The 17,256-nt window shown below is 40.2% G+C and overlaps 1 protein-coding gene across 5 annotated transcripts in view; it reads left to right on the top strand.

The window, feature by feature from the left end:
* HHLA2 (HHLA2 member of B7 family) overlaps positions 1–17,256 on the top strand; it is a 153,542-nt gene that overhangs the window by 57,457 nt on the left and 78,829 nt on the right. Inside the window, exon 6 of one of the 5 annotated variants that reach the window (XM_042230925.2) lies at positions 3,975–4,055. The exons of the other annotated variants lie outside the window; for them this stretch is intronic. The gene's annotated coding sequence lies outside the window, so the exon portion shown is untranslated. The remainder of the gene's footprint in view (positions 1–3,974; positions 4,056–17,256) is intronic. 5 annotated transcript variants of the gene reach the window in all.

The raw sequence follows: 17,256 nt of genomic DNA on the forward strand, positions 1-17,256 counted from the left end.
CGTCCATAGTTCTTCAGGCACTCATTCTATCAGATCTAATCCCTTGAATCTATTTCTCACTTCCACTGTATAATCGTAAGGGATTTGATTTGGGTCATACCTGAATGGTCTAGTGGTTTTCCCTGCTTTCTTCAGCTTAAGTCTGAATTTGGCAATAAGGAATTCATGATCTGAGCCACAGTCAGCTCCCGGTCTTGTTTTTGCTGACTGTATAGAGCTTCTCCATCTTTGGCTGCAAAGAATATAATCAGTCTGATTTCAGTATTGATCATCTGGTGATATCTGTGTGTAGATTTGACTTAATATAGTTGCCTCTTCCCAGGGGCCCTCCTGTGTAGGAGCAAGAGTCACTTCAGAAGAAATTTTGATTTTCATAATGAAATCTAGAGAAAGGTAAAGGAGTGTACCTATGGAAAGACAGGTTTGGAAAGATCATTGTTGTATAATGGAGGTTGCCAGGTTTATCTGTAGATTTCATTGTGAGAGAAGGTGGAAAAAGTCACCCTTTCTTAAGAAAAAAAGAGAAGAAAAGGAAATGGAACCTTTGGGGATGAATCAGGTTTCAATTGAGGCTGGGAAACAGCAGAAATCTCAGCTGGTTATGGCAGGGAAAAGGCAGTTTAGTGTGGAATAATGTTTTCAGAGGGCACATGGGAGAGATTTGAGCGGGGCAGGTGAAGTAGGAGGCTGGGACAGGAGAAGCAACACAGAACCTAGGAAAGAGAATGTGTGAGAAGATGAGTGTCTTGTTCAGAGGGAAATGCCAGCTTTTGTGGAATTGTTAAGATGAAAAAGAACAACTCAGGAATTTCAAGGATAACCTGCCAGGGGGGTTCAGTACATTCAGCTGCTTAGGTAAAGATTTAGGTGCAAATAACTTAATTAAGATGGTACTCCCAGGAGAAACCAGTTAGGGAGTTGGGTGGCCAGCCTGCTAGCTGGGATGAGAACATAACCCAGGTGAGCCTAGGACATGCAAAAAGTAGTTGCCTTGGGCTTCTGGGAAATTTCTAAACAAGAGGTGCTGGCTGAAAATACTATTTTCACTGGAATTTGAAAGTGTGTGGAAGTCAAGCCCAGGAGACTCCCGCAGCTGTACTATTACCACAAAGAAAGCTGGACTGCATGTGGAGCAAAGCAGAGACATGGGACTTAGTAACATGATTCTTGGATGAAATTGGTCTGAGGCTTCCCTGATAGCTCAGTCGGTAAAAAATCCACCTGCAATGAAGGAGACCTCGGTTCGATTCCTGGGTTGGGAGGGTCTGCTGGAGAAGGGATAGGCTACAGTCCAGTATTCTTGGGCTTCCCTTGTGGCTCAGATGGTAAAGAATCCACCTGCAATGTGGGAGACCTGGATTCAATCCCTGGGTGGAAGGATCCCCTGAAGAAGGGAAGGGCTACCCACTCCAGTATTCAGCCCTGGAGAACTCCATGGACTAAGCCACAGGACTGGAAAAGGTTGCTTTTCATTCTCCAATCCCAAAGAAAGGCAATGCCAAAGAATGTTCAAAGTATCGCAAATTTGCACTCATCTCGCACACTAGCAAGGTAATGTTCAAAAATCTCCAAGCCAGGCTTCAACAGTGAACTAACTGAGAACTTCAAGATGTTCAAGCTGTATTTAGAAAAGGCAGAGGAACCAGAGATCACATTGCCAACATATGTTGGATCATCGAAAAAGTAAGACAGTCCAGAAAAACATCTGCTTTATTGACTATGCCAAAGCCTTTGCTGTGTGGATCACAGCAAACTGTGGAAAATTCTTTAAGAGATGGGAATACCAGACCACCTGACCTGCCTCCTGAGAAATCTGTATGCAGGTCAGGAAGCAACAGTTAGAATAGGACATGGAACAATTGACTGGTTCCAAATTGGGAAAGGAGTACTTCAAGGCTGTATATTGTCACCCTGCTTATTTAATATATGCAGAGTACATCATGTGAAATGCTGGGCTGAATGAAGCACAAACTGGAATCAAGATTGCTGGGAGAAATATCAATATCCTCAGATATGCAGATGACACCACCCTTATGGCAGAAAGTGAAGAGGAACTAAAAAGCCTCTTGATGAAAGTGAAAGAGGAGAGTGAAAAAGCTGGCTTAAAGCTCAACATTCTGAAAACTAAGATGATGGCATCCAGTCCCATCACTTCATGGCAAATAGATGGGGAAACTATAGAAACAGTGACAGACTTTATCTTTTGGGGCTCCAGAATTACTGCAGATTGTGACTGCAGCCATGAAATTAAAAGACGCTTGCTCCTTGGAAGAAAAGCTATGACCAACCTAGACAGCATATTAAAAAGCAGAAACATTACTTTGCTGACAAAGGTCTGTCTATTATGGATGTGAGAGTTGGACTATAAAGGAAGCTCAGCACCAAAGAATTGATGCTTTTGAATTGTGGTGTTGGAGAAGAATCTTGTGAGTTCCTTGGACTGCAAGGAGATCCAGCCAGTCAATCATAAGGGAAATCGATCAGTCCTGAATATTCATTGGAAGGACTGATGCTGAAGCTGAAACTCCAGTACTTTGGCCTCCTGATGCAAAGAACTGACTCATTTGAAAAGACCCTGATGCTGGGAAAGATTGAAGGCAAGAGGAGAAGGGGATGACAGAGGATGAGATGGTTGGATGGTATCACCGACTCAATGGACATGAGTTTGAGCAAGTTCTGGGAGTTGGTGATGGACAGGGAAGCCTGGAGTGCTACAATCCATGGGGTCACAGAGTCAGACATGACTGAGTGACTTTCACTTTCACTTTCCAGAATTTTCAGTTATGTTTCTCAGAAAATTTCCTTTGTTTTCTAAGCCAGTTTGTTCCAGAGTTTTGTTGTTGTTGTTGTTATTACTTGCAACAGAATTCTCAATTCTCAGTTTAAGAACCGTGCCATATTTATCTAAATGTAATTTAATCTTGAGATTGAAAGTAATCAAAAATGACTAATGACATTACATAGTTAGTCTTCTGACACAGCTGAAATATTTCATAGCATTAAATGAAAAAAATTTTTTCATTCCCATTGAAAAGGAAAAAGGAAATTAAATTATACGTTCACCAATATCTCTTCTAATTTGTCTTCTGGTCTTGCAATTTGTCTTTTTTTTAAATTTGACCTAGGTCCTCCAAACCAATTTTCCCCATTAAATTTAGCTTTTTATTTTATGTGCAAAACAACTCCCTATCCTAAGTGTGGATATTGATCACAGTTCCAAGTTTTGTACGTTCCTGTGCTTTCAGTGTTGCATACACTGCCATAGTTCTGCAAGTTATTCATAGGTCTCTGAAGGGCCTCTTACCATTCATTTGTCTGCCCTGTGAATCCCAAAGATGTGATCGCAGAAATCACTGAATTCCAAAGATGCCCTTGCTTTGTTTTTCTACTTTTCTTTTCTGAAGAGTCTAAGCATATCTGTTGTTTTTAAGGGCATTTACTTTCTTTGACAACTATCTTCTTTCAGGTACCTCCTGTTCAACTCAAAATTCTCTCCCTGTATTTTTTTAAAATTTTTTTAAATTGGAGCATAATGGCTTTACAATGTTGTATTGGGTGGACACAGTGAGGGAAGGAGTGGGTGGGACAAATTGAGAGAATAACATTGAAACACATATATTACCAGATGTAAAAAGATAGCCAGTAGAAATTTGCTGTATGACAGAGGGAACTTAAATCCAGTGCCCTCTCCATAGTTTTCTCCCACCATTTGACATTGGCTGTATTTCTCTCTCCACCTCCAATTATTTGAAGTGTCCTTGTCTCTTATTTTCTTGCTTTCTTCCTTAGGCTAACATGAGAGACTGCATTGCTCCTCTTTAACTTTGGACATTTTAAGAGTGGCCCACAAAAGCTAAGCAGCCTTAAGATCATCTTGCCTCCTCTTCTCTTTTTTGGCACTAATCAGCATATTTTATTTCCCATTTCCGCCTGCCTGCTGCCTTAAGCCTTATGTCTTTCTCTTTTGCTTCCAGTTGTTTTTAATCTGAGTGACTCATTTGCTGAGAGCTTCCCTTGAGCTCAGTAGTCCTGGTGTTGCTTGCACCTTATAAAAGGTAAGGCAAATTTAATCTGCGTGACTGAGCCAAGATATTTGGATAGTACTGTCATTTTAGAAGAAAGCTGAGATATGTTATGGGTTTAGGAAATAACGTTAGTAAGAATTTGAGGTTTGATTTCTGTGTTACTGTTTATGCTGTAGCTGTAGTTGTTGTTCAGTCCCTAAGTTGCGCCCTACTCTTTGTGACCCCATGGATGTAGCATACCAGGCTCCTCCACTATTTCCTGGAGTTTGCTCACATTCATGTCCATTGAATTGGTGATGCTTTCTAACCAGCTCGTCCTTTGCCACCCCTTTCTCCTTTCATCATCAGTCTTTCCCAGTAGCAGGGTCTTTTCCAATGAGTAGGCTCTTTGCATCTGGTGGCGAAAGTATTGGAGCTTCAGCCACAGTCCTTCCAATGAATATTCAGGGTTGATTTCCTTTAGGATTGACAGGTTTGATTTGCTTGCAGTCCAAAGAACCCTCAAGAATCTTCTCCAGCATCACAGTTCAAAAGCATCAATTCTTCCTTTGGCACTCAGCCTTCTTTATGGTCCAGATCTCACATGCCTACATAACTACTGAAAAAACCATAGCTTTGTACAGACCTTTGTCGGCAAAGTGATGTCTCTGCTTTTGAATACGCTGTCTAGGTTTGTCATAGCTTTCCTTCCAAGGAACAAGTGTCTTTTAGTATTATGACTACGGTCACTGTCTGCAGTGATTTTTGGAGCCCAAGAAAACAAAATATGTCACTGCTTCCACTGTTCCCCCTTCTGTTTGCCATGAAGTCATGGGACTGGATGCCATGATCTTTCATGCTCAGTTGCTTCAGTCCCGTCCTACTCTTTTCAACCCTGTGGACTGTAGCACATCAGACTCCTCTGTCCATGAGGATTCTCCAGGCAACAATACTGGAGTAGGTTGCTATTTGCTTCTCCAGGGGATCTTGGTGACCCAGGGATTGAACCCATGTCTCTTATGTTTCCTGCATTGGCAGGCGTGCAGTCTAAGAGGCTCCTCTGTCTATGGGATTTTCCAAGCAAGAATACTAGACTGGGTTGCCATTGTTTCTCCAGGAGATCTTCCCGACCCAGGGATCGAACTCTGGTCTCCCGCATTGTAGGCAGACAGTTTACCGTCTGAGCCACCAGGGAAGTCTTTACCACTAGCACCTCCAAAACAATGATTTTATTTTATTTTAACAATGTCAATATCCAAGAGGATTATTTAACTTAATTTCAATATACAGTCATTAAAAGAAAAGAGAAATAGAAACAAGAGAGAAGAGTAACAGCATATACATCACCAAATGGGGCCAAATGTCATCCAGACTTAAGCAGCATGCTGGAAAGTCCAGAGTAACAGCAATCTGGAATCCCAGCTAAGAAAAGGTCCCAGGCAGTGTGCTCACTCCACAAGTGAGACTTCAGTTTTGGGAAATTCCTGCTTATAATCCCAAACCACAAACTGATATCATCATCAGTTTCTGAACAAAAATGTAGCTCTTGTTTTACTTTAACATTTTTACAATGCTGTTTATTTTATCTTGTGAGTCATAGGATTTTGTAAAAACCCTGGTGTGATTGGTCAAGCCTCCAAGGTCTTAAGAATTCCATGGCCCACTTCCTTTCTTATCTAAAGTACTCCCTGACTTGCTGACCTTGCAGGCAGCAATGGAATCTGGGCAGTGGCCAGGCAGGAAAGAAACACGGTCAGAGGATTGCTCTCCTGCTTCTGAAGTCTGAACCAAGACTTCTTCCATTTTAACTTACCAAACAGTCGACCTCATGATTGTTTATGCTGAAGAGCATAGGAATTCTGCAAAGGATTATGAGTAACGTGAGCAGTCTTATTAATTCTATAGGACAAATAACAATTCCAGATGGTCGAAAGAAACAAGATAATCAAAGAAGTAAACAATGCAGAAAACCATTCCTGAGCAGTAGTGGGTGTAGTAAATAACAAGTCCCACCATAAATAAGAAGTATATTTTTATACATTAACTCCTATATCCATTAACTTATCAGCTATAATAGTAACAACAGAATATTTTCAGTTCAATTCAGTCGCTCAGTCATGTCCGACTCTTTGCAACCCCATGAATCGCAGCACGCCAGGCCTCCCTGTCCATCACCATCTCCCGGAGTTCACTCAGACTCACGTCCATCGAGTCCGTGATGCCATCCAACCATCTCATCCTCCGTCGTCCCCTTCTCCTCCTGCCCCCAATCCCTCCCAGCATCAAAGTCTTTTCCAATGAGTCAACTCTTTGCATGAGGTGGCCAAAGTACTGGAGTTTCAGCTTTAGCATCATTCCTTCCAAAGAAATCTCGGGGCTGATCTCCTTTAGAATGGACTGGTTGGATTTCCTTGCAGTCCAAGGGACTCTCAAGAGTCTTCTCCAACACCACAGTTCAAAAGCATCAATTCTTTGGTGCTCAGCCTTCTTCACAGTCCAACTCTCACATCCATACATGACCACAGGAAAAACCATGGCCTTGACTAGAAGGTACAATTACGTTTTTTCCTTTTGTAATTGTAATACTTTGTAATTTTGTAGTTTTGTAATACTTTGGTTTCTTTGCAAAATCTTACACAGGGGTTCTAAAGAAAAGCTAATATCAAGAATAGATAAAGTAGGAAATAGCATTTGAGTCGATAACACCTGAGCTTTCATGGGGGTGGGGTGGAATAATAGGTGATGCCCTTCCAATGTAAAAGATCGACATGTGTTAGGCATCCAGAGAAAGGGGTTCTTAAGTGATACATAGAGGTAGTGTTTGCATCATCAGTTATAATATATACTAATTGAGGGGCTGTTTTAAAAAATGTGTTGTAGATTTTAGAGGACAGTCCATTCACAATAGTTGATGGAGTTTTCCAATAAGCAGGGTTCCTCAAATGCAAGAAGTTGGTCCACATAGCAGTCTCTCATTAGCCTTGTCACAGTCTATCAGTAAGTGGGTGAGACTATAAAGTAACACATGACATTGACATATTATACTTATGTTCAGGCTTGAGCTGTGTTTTTACCAACACTGTGTAATCTAGCAGACAGGTAAATTTTGTCCATAGAAGGGAAAAGTTAAGAAAGGACAGCCTGGTTTGCTGGGCAGGTGAAGTTATCCTGAATTCAGGTCCAGTTCAGGTTTCTCCAGCTGAAGATTCACCTATAGTTTTCTTCATTTTTTTCTTTTAATGGGAGCATATCCTTGAATGTTGAGGTGTGAATGACAACCCACAGTACAGTCAGGCTTCCAAGAATAACCTATTCATGAGAATAACAGTTCATGGTATATATTTTCATTTGGGGGGCATGGGGAGGGGGTCCAGGGATCGTCACTAACACAGTTTTATCCTTCCCCTGAGCAATCACATCAGCAGGTATGGGAAGACCACTAGGCTGCTTCATTCAGACTTTAACTCTGATTGCATGTATTCCTTCTCTTTTTCTTTTTAAAGTAAAAGATCATCCTTTGTCCAGTTCTTTTTAAACATTGCTCCTCATTAAAGTCACATCTGGAGTTTTGGAGAAAAAACAATATCTGGGCATTTGTATTTATCAAAAAATTCAAAATAACTAATATGCAGCTGGACTTTAAAAAATGATTATAGGTTTTTCTATTAAATGTTAGTTTTAATGATATAGAATTCTGTTATTTTCTGTGGATCAATCATGATACGATGGCATTAAAACAGATAATAGTTACATAATCACAAACATAATAGTAGAGGATGTTTATCAGTTTTCACGATTAATAGCCAAACAGAAAATAAAAAATAATTACAATTGCAAACCATAATGGAAACATGATTGGCCTAAAATATAAAATAATTACATACAATCTGGGGGGTTAAGTAGAGAGATGTGGTAAGTGGAAGTGCACATATGCATATTTTTCATCCACCCAGCCAATCTATGTCTTTTGGTTGGTGTATTTAATCCATTTACAGTTAAGGTAATTATTGACCTGTATGATTCTATTACCATTTTCTTAATCGTTTTGGGTTTATTTTTTATAGATCTTTTCATTCTTTTGTGTTTCCTGCCTAGAGAAGTTCCTTTAGTATTTGTTGTAAAGCTATTTTGATGGTGTTGCATTCTCTTCACTTTTGCTTGTCTCTAAAGCTTTTGCTTTTCTCCATGAAATCTGATTGAGAATTTTGCTGGGTAGAATATTCTTGGTTGTGGGTTCTACTGTTTCATCACTTTAAATATATCATGTCATTCCCTTCTGACTTGCAGAGTTTCTGTTTAGAAATCAGCTGATAATCTTAGGTGAGTTCCCTTATATGTTATTTGTTGCTTTTCCTTTGTTGCTTTTAATATTTTATCTTGGTCTTTAATTTTTGTCATTTTCATTACTATGTATCCCAGTGTGTTCCTCCTTGGGTTTATCCTCCTGAGACTCTCCCTGCTTGCTTTCTGGACTTGGTTGACTGTTTCCTTTCTCATGTTAGGGAGGTTTTCAGCTATTCTCTCTTCAAATATTTTCTCAAGTCTATTTTATCTCTTTTCTTCATCTGGGACCCCTATGATGAAAATATTGGTGCACTTAATGTTGTCCCAGAGGTCTCTTAATCTGTCTTCATTTCTTCTCATTCTTTTCTCTATATTTTGTTTTATGGCAATGATTTCCACCATTCTTTCTTCCAGATCACTAGTCCATTCTTCTGCCTCAGTTTTTCTGCTATTGATTCCTTCCAGTGTATTGTTCCTGTCTGTTTTTATTTCTTCTAGGGCTTTAGTAAACAGTTTTGCTTCTTTTGCATTCTTTTTTTAAAATCCTGGATCACCTTCACTATTATTATTCTGAATTCTTTTTCTGGAAGGTTGCCTATCTCCACTTTGTTTAGCTGTTTTTGTGAGGTTTTATTTGTCCCTTCATCTGGGACATAATCCTCTGCCTTTTCTATTTGATTAACGCTCTGTGATGTGGTTTTCATCCTGGTGGCTTCAGGACTGTGGTTCTTCTTGCTCCTTCTGCCTCTCCTCTGGTGAATGAGGATAAGAGACTTGTGTAAGCTTCCTGATAGGAGGGACTGGCTGTGGGTAAACCTGAATCTTGCTCTGGTGAGCAGGGCTGTGCTCAGTAGAACTTCATTCTGATTGTCTGCAGATGGGTAGTGATGCCCTCTCTCACTGTTAGCTATTTGGCCTGAGGCAACCCTCCTCTGGTATCTGCAGCTCTACCGTAGGTTTAATGGTGACCTCCAAGAGGACTCATGCCACGAGGCATCTCCCAGGACTGCTGCTGCCAGTGCTCCTGTCCCTGTGGCGAGCCAATGCCAACCTGCACCCCCACAGAAGACCTTCCAACACTAGTAGGTGGGTCTGGTTCAGTCTCCTGTGGGGCTGCTGCTTTCCCCTGGGTCCTGGTGTGCACAAGATTTAGTTTGTGACTTCCAGGAATGGAGTCTCTGTTTCCCCTAGTCCTGTAGAAGTCCTATAATCAAATCTTGCTGGCCTTCAAAGTCAGATTCCCTGAGGAGTCCTAATTCATTTGCCAGATCCTCAGGCTGGGAAGCCTGATATGCGTGGGGCTCAGAACCTTCACAACAGTGGAAGAATTTCTTTGGTGGTATTGTTCTCCGGTTTGCGGGTCGTCCAGCCGGCAGGTGTGGGATTTGACTTTATCTTGTTTACACCCCTCCTACCATCTCACTGTGGCTTCTCCTTTATCTTTGGACGTGGGATATCTTTTCTGGTGGGTTCCAGTGTCCTCCTGTCAATAGTTGTCCAACAGCTAGTTGTTATTTTGGTCATCTCACTGGAGGAGATGAACGCATGTCCATTTATTCTGCCATCTTGAACCAATCCCCAGTGTGTATAACTGATCTTAGTTTTTTTAATGTTGAGTTTCAAGTCATCTTTTTAATTCTTCCTTTTCACCCTCATCAAGAGGCTCTTTAGTTCCTCTTCACTTTCTGCCATTATAGTGGCATCATCTACATTTCTGAGGTTGTTTATATTTCTCCTGGAAATCTTGATTCCAGCTTCTGATTCATCCAGCCCAATATTTCTCATGATAATAAGTTAAACAACATTGTGACAATATATACCCTTGTCATACTCCTTTCCCAATTTTGAACTAAATCATTGTTCCATGTCTGGTTCTAATGTTGCTTCTTGACTTGCATACAAGTTTCTCAGGAAACAGGTAAGGTGGCCTGATACACTAATCTCTTTAAGAATTTTCTGCAGTTTGTTGTGATCAACACAGTCAGAGGTGTCAGCATAGTCAATGAAATAGAAGCTGATGTTTTTTTTTGGAACTCCCTTGATTTCTCCATGATTCAACAAATGCTGGAAACTTGATCTCTGGTTCCTCTGCTTTTCTAAACCCAGCTTGTACATCTGGAAGTTCTAAGTTCACATACTGCTGAAGCATAGCTTGAAGGATTTTGAGCATTACCTTACTAGCATGTTGCTGCTGCTGCTGCTAAGTTGCTTCAGTCGTGTCCGACTCTGTGCGACCCTGTAGATGGCAGCCTACCAGGCTCTCCTGTCCCTGGGATTCTCCAAGCAAGAACACTGGAGTGGGTTGCCATTTCCTTCTCCAATGCATGAAAGTGAAAGTGAAGTCGCTCAGTGGTGTCCGACTCTTAGCGACCCCATGGACTGCCTACCAGGCTTCTCCATCCATGGGATTTTCCAGGCAAGAGTACTGGAGTGGCATGTTAAATGAGTGCAATTTTATTGTACTTGGAACTTTCTTTGGCATTGACCTTATTTGGGATTGGAATAAAAACTGACCTTTTCCAGTCCCATGGCTACTGCTGAGTTTTCCAGATTTGCTGACATGTTGAGTGCAGCACTTTAACAGCATCTTTTAGGACTTTAAATAGCTCAGCTGGAATTCTATCACCTGCACTAGCTTTGTTCGTGTTAATGCTTCCTAAGGCCTGCTTGACTTCACACTCCAGGATGTCTGGCTCTACGTGAGTGACCACACCATCACAGTTATTCAGATCGTTATAACCTTTTTGCATAGTTCCTGTGCTCTGTTAGGTCCTTGCCCATTCTCTCCTTTATTGTGCCCATCCTTGCATGAAATATTCCTTGATTTTTATATTCACATCTAATTCATACAAGAATATATATACTTTCTAGTTATACAGCGGAGAAGGCAATGGCACCCCACTCCAGTACTCTTGCCTGGAAAATCCCATGGACGGAGGAGCCTGGAAGGCTGCAGTCCATGGGGTCTCTGAGGGTCGGACACCACTGAGCAACTTCACTTTCACTTTTCACTTTCAGAGGAGCCTATAGGCTCCTCTGTCCATGGGATTTTCCAGGCAAGAGTACTGGAGTGGGGTGCCATCGCCTTCTCACTTTATTTTCTATCAGTATATAATTGGTCTGAAATGATAAGCACTGGATTAACTGAAATCTAAATACTTTTCTGTGCATGTGTCCAGCTATCTGCTTTTATTTTGGACACAGTTTGTTGATACAGACAATATTTTATTGACAATTTTGCATCTCCCCCAACTTTTATGCCTTGCTAATTTACTTTGATTTGTTCAGTTTACAGCTTGAAGACTTTTTGATTTAGACAATTTCAGACATTCAGTTCTGTTTAAGGCAAGAAATAGATTTTTTTTTTTAATTAGCTTTTTTTTTTCTCCAATTCCTTTGTGGTCACTTCCTTAGTATTTCCTTTCTGCAAGGGATTTTTCTCAGGTGAGGAAAATGCCTTTACCTAGTCTGGTAACTGAGAAGAGAATGTGCAACAGCATGTCCTGCAATTGAAGGGAGAGGGAATAGAAAGGAAGAGGTGATAACGTGTTCTTTTCTTCCACTTTTCCTTCTGAGGCTCCATTTCCTTCCAATTGGCAGGAAAATAGCACCAACTGATAGGAAAGAAAACCTCATGGAATCCGCACTCTCTATTGTCTTCTGTGAACTTAGAGTCCTCCTTTTTTCCTTTCCTTATCCCTGTCTCTTGGTTGCTTGATTGGTTTAGGAAAAAAAAAGTAAACTTTCATCTCCCCTCCCCTTTTAATATGCAGCAGTTTAATTAGGGTATGTCTTGGTTCTGAGTATTCTGTATCACTATTTCTGGAACATAGGATGGTCTTTTAATCAAAATTCAATTTTGTCTTCATTTCAGAGAATTTTTTTGTTTTTTTCTTTGATCTATCAGGATATCTGAAGTCTTTTTGTACTATGGTATGAAATAAGAGAATGTTCTAATCATGATGTCATCTGCCTCTGATTCCTGGCACAGAGTCCTAAAACCCTTGTAATTTCCTAGGGAAAAGGAATACTAGGAGTATCTCTAGTTCTGATACTTGTCTTTGATGTCCTTTCTGACACAGAGCTCCTGAAACCCCTGCAGATTCCTGAGTAATAAAAATACTAGGAATGTCTTTTGTTCTAATAAGGCATCTCTTGGTGGACTCTTAAATGGCTCTTGGGTGGGGATTGGTCCCCAGAAAGATCAGCAAGACTAGAAAGCCTGGCCCCCACTTCACTGAGAGAAAAGACAAAGGCCCAAAATAGTCAGTCAATGATCATACCTGTGTAATGAAGCCTCCATAAAATTTCCAATTCTGTGGGGATTGGAGAGCTTCCATATGGGTGACCACATTCACATACCAGTAGGGGTGATACATCCTAGCTCCATGTGTACGTCCCAGAAGCTCCTGCACTTGGGGCCCTCCAAGACCTTGCCTGTGTATCTCTTCATCTGACTCTGTGTTCTTTATCATATCCTTTCATCAGCTGACAAAGATGAGTGTTTCCTTGAGTTCTGTGAGCTACTCCACCAAATAATCAAATCCAGTGGGGAGGAGGTTATGGGTTATGTCTCCAATTTATAGCCAAGTCAGACAGAATTTATGGGTAACTTAGAGACCTACTACTGGAGATTGGCCTCTGAAGTAGGGGACAGTCTTGTGGGACTGAATGAGTCCTTGACCTACGGAATCTGACAATATCTCCAGTAAATAGTGTTAGAATGTAGTTAAATCATAACAGTACCCAGCTGGTATAACAGAATTGCTTTGGTGAGGGAAAATCCCCTACACATTTAATGACCAAAAGTATCAGCAGTAAACTTTTCTGTGTGAATAGTAAAGAAGGCACAGGGGGAAAACTGTAGATTTTTTTATTTTTGCTTTTTTAAAATTATTTATTTTAATTGGAGGCTTATTATTACTTTACAATATTGACATGAATCAGCCATGGGTGTACACACGTCCCCCATCCTGAGCTCCCTTCCCACCTCCATCCGCATCCCATTGCTCAGGGTCATCCCAGTATACTGGCCCTGAGTGCCCCGTTTCATGCATCGAACTTGGACTAGTGATCTATTTCACATGTGGTAATATACATGTTTCAGTGCTATTCTCTCAAATCATCCCACCCTCACCTTCTCCCACAGAGTCCAAAAGTCTGTTCTTTATCTCTGTCTCTTTCTTTTGTTGTCTCGCATATAGGGTCTTCATTATCATCTTTCTAAATTACATATATATGCATTAATATACTGTATTAGTGTTTTTCTTTCTGACTTCACTCTGTATAATAGGTTCCAGTTTCATCCACCTCATTAGAACTGATTCAGAGGTATTCTTTTTAATAGCTGAGCAATAGTCCATCGTGTATATGTACCACAGCTTTCTTATCCATTCATCTGCCAGTGGACATCTAGGTTGCTTCCATGTCCTAGCTATTGTCAACAGTGCTGTGATGAACATTGTGGTACACGTGTCTCTTTCAATTCTGGTTTCCTTGGTGTATGCCCAGCAGTGGGATTGCTGAGTCATATGGCAGTTCTGTTTCCAGTTTTTTAAGGAATCTTCACACTTTTCTCCATAATGACTGTACGAGTTTGCATTCCCACCAACAGTGTAAGAGGGTTCCCTTTTCTCCACACCCTCTCCAGCATTTATTGTTTGTAGACTTTTGGATAGCAGTCATTCTAACGTGTGTAAGATGGTACCTCATTGTGGTTTTGAATTGCATTTCTCTGATAATGAGTGATGTTGAGCATCTTTTCATGTGTTTGTTAGCCATCTGTATGTCTTCTTTGGAGAAATGTCTGTTTAGTTCTTTGGCCCTTTCTTTGACTGGGTCGTTATTTTTCTGATATTGAGCTACATGAGCTGCTTGTATACTTTTGAGATTAATTATTTTTCAGTTGCTTCATTAGCTATTATTTTCTCCCATTCTGAAGGCTGTCGTTTCACCTTGCTTATAGTTTCCTTCATTGTGCAAAAGCTTTTAAATTTAATTAGGTCCCATTTGTTTATTTTTGCTTTTATTTTCATTACTCTGGGAGGTGGGTCATAGAAGATCCTGCTGTGATTCATGTCAGAGTGTTTTACCTATGTTTTCCTCTAGGAGTTTTATAGTTTCTGGTCTTACATTTAGATCTTTAATCCATTTTTAGTTTATTTTTGTGTATGGTGTTAGAAAATGTTCTAGTTTCATTATTTTACAAGTGGTTGACCAGTTTTCCCAGCACCACTTGTTAAAGAATTGTATTTTCTCCATTGTATATTCTTGCCTCTTTTGTCAAAGATAAGGTGGTATCCATAGGTATGTGGATTTATCTTTGGGCTTTCTATTTTGTTCCATTGATCTATATTTCTGTAAAGTTAGCTCATTTATTTGATTTCTCTCCTGTTTCTTGAGGTAAACTTGTATTTCTATGAACCTTCCCCTCAGCACTGCTTTTACTGAATCCCATAGGTTTTGGGTTGTCATGTTTTCATTTTCATTTGTTTCTATGCATAGTTTGATTTCTTCTGTGATTTTTTTTGTTATTCAGAAGTGTGTTGTTTAGCCTCCATATGTTTGTATTTTTAATAGTTTTTTTTTCTTGTAAATGACATCTAATCTTATTGCATTATGGTCAGAAAAGATGCTTGAAATGATTTCAATTATTTTGAATTTACCAAGGCTGGATTTATGGCCCAGGATGTGATCTATCCTGGAGAATGTTCCATGTGCACTTGAGAAAAAGGTGAAATTCATTGTTTTGGGGTGAAATGTCCTATAGATATCAATTAGGTCTAACTGGTCCATTGTATCACTTAAAGTTTGTGTTTCCTTGCTAATTTTCTGTTTGGTTGGTCTATCCATAGATGTGAGTGGGGTATTAACATCTCCCACTATTATTCTGTTACTGTTAAGTTCCCCTTTCATACTTGTTAGCATTTGCCTTATTGTGGTGCTCCTATGTTGGTGCATATATATTTATAATTGTTATATCTTCTTCTTGGATTGATCCTTTGATCATTATGTAGTGTCCTTCTTTGTCTCTTTTCATGGCCTTTATTTCAGTCTATTTTATCTGACATGAGTATTGCTACTCCTGCTTTCTTTAGTTCTCCATTTGCATGAAATATCTTTTTTCCTGCCTTTTGCTTTCAGTCTGTATGTGTCCCTTGTTTTGAGGTGGGTCTCTTGTAGATAGCATATATAAGGGTCTTGTTTTTGTATCCATTCAGCCAGTCTTTGTCTTTTGGTTGGGGCATTCAACCCACTTACATTTAAGATAATTATTGATAAGCATGATCCCATTTCCATTTACTTTGTTGTCTTGGGTTCAAGTTTATAAACCTTCTCTGTGTTTCCTGTCTAAAGAAGATCCTTTAGCATTTGTTGAAGGGCTGGTTTGGTGGTGCTGCATTCTCTCAGCTTTTGCTTGTCTGTAAAGCTTTTGATTTCTCCTTCATATTTGAATGAGATCCTTGCTGGGTACAATAATCTGGGTTGTAGGTTTTTCTCTTTCATCACTTTAAGTATGTCCTGCCATTCCCTTCTGGCCTGAAGAGTTTCTGTTGAAAGATCAGCTGTTATCCTTATGGGAATCCCCTTGTATGTTATTTGTTGCTTTTCCTTTGCTGCTTTTAATATTTGCTCTTTGTGTTTGATCTTCGTTAATTTGATTAATATGTGTCTTGGGGTGTTGCGCCTTGGGTTTATCCTGTTTGAGACTCTCTGGGTTTCTTGGACTTGGGTGGTTATTTCCTTTCCCGTTTTACGGAAGTTTTCAACTATTATCTCCTCAAGTATTTTCTCATGGCCTTTCTTTTTGTCTTCTTCTGGGACTCCTATGATTCGAATGTTGGGGTGTTTAACATTGTCCCAGAGGTCTCTGAGGTTGTCCTCATTTCTTTTCATTCTTTTTTCCTCTCTGCTTCATTTATTTCCACTATTCTATCTTCCACCTCACTTATCCTATCTTCTGCCTCAGTTATTCTACTGTTGGTTCCCTCGAGTGCTTTTGATCTCAGTTATTGCATTATTCATTATTGATTGACTTTTAAAAATTTCTTTTAGGTCCTTGTTAAACATTTCTTGCCTCTTCTCAATCCTTGTCTTTAGTCTATTTATCTGTAACTCCATTTTGTTTTCAAGATTTTGAATCATCTTTACTATCATTATTCTGAATACTTTTTCAGGTAAGCTGTCTATCTCCTCCTCTTATGTTTGGTTTGGTGAGCATTTATCATGCTTCTTTACCTGCTGACTATTTCTCTGCCTTTTCATTTGTTTATATTGCTATGTTTGGGGTGGCCTTTCTTTAGGCTGGCAGTTTGTGATTCCTCTTTATTGTGGAGATTTCTCCCTGTGGGTGGGGTTGGACTAGTGGCTTGTCAAGGTTTCCTGGTTAGGGAAGCTTGCATCTGTTGTCTGGTGGGTGGAGCTGAATCTCTTCTCTATGGAATGCAATGAAGTATCCATTAGTGAGTTTTGAGATGTCTATGGGTTGGTGTGACTTTGGGCAGCCTGTATTTTAATGCTCAGGGCTATGTTCCTGCATTGCTGGAGAATTAGCATGGTATGTCTTGCTCTGGAACTTGTTGGCTCTTTGGTGGAGCTTGGTTTCAGTGTAGGTATGGAGGCTTTTAGATGAGTTCTTGTTGATTAATGTTTCCTGGAGTCAGGAGTTTTCTGGTGTTCTCAAGTTTTAGGTTTAAGTCTCCTGCCCCTGGATTTCAGTCTTAATCTTACAGTACCCTCAAGACTTCTCCATCCATACAGCACAGATGATATAACATCTAGGTTAATGGTAAAAAGGTTCTCCACAGTCAGGGATACCCAGAGAGGTTCACAGAGTTACATGGAGAAGAGAAGAGGGATGAGGGAGATAGAGGTGACCAAGAGGAGAACAGGGGGAATCAAAAGGGGAGAGAGCAATCTAGCCAATAATCAATTCCCTACGTTTTCTCCACAGTCTGGAATACCCAGA

This window comes from Ovis aries, chromosome 1, assembly GCF_016772045.2.
Source record: "Ovis aries strain OAR_USU_Benz2616 breed Rambouillet chromosome 1, ARS-UI_Ramb_v3.0, whole genome shotgun sequence".
Lineage (NCBI taxonomy): Eukaryota > Metazoa > Chordata > Mammalia > Artiodactyla > Bovidae > Ovis > Ovis aries.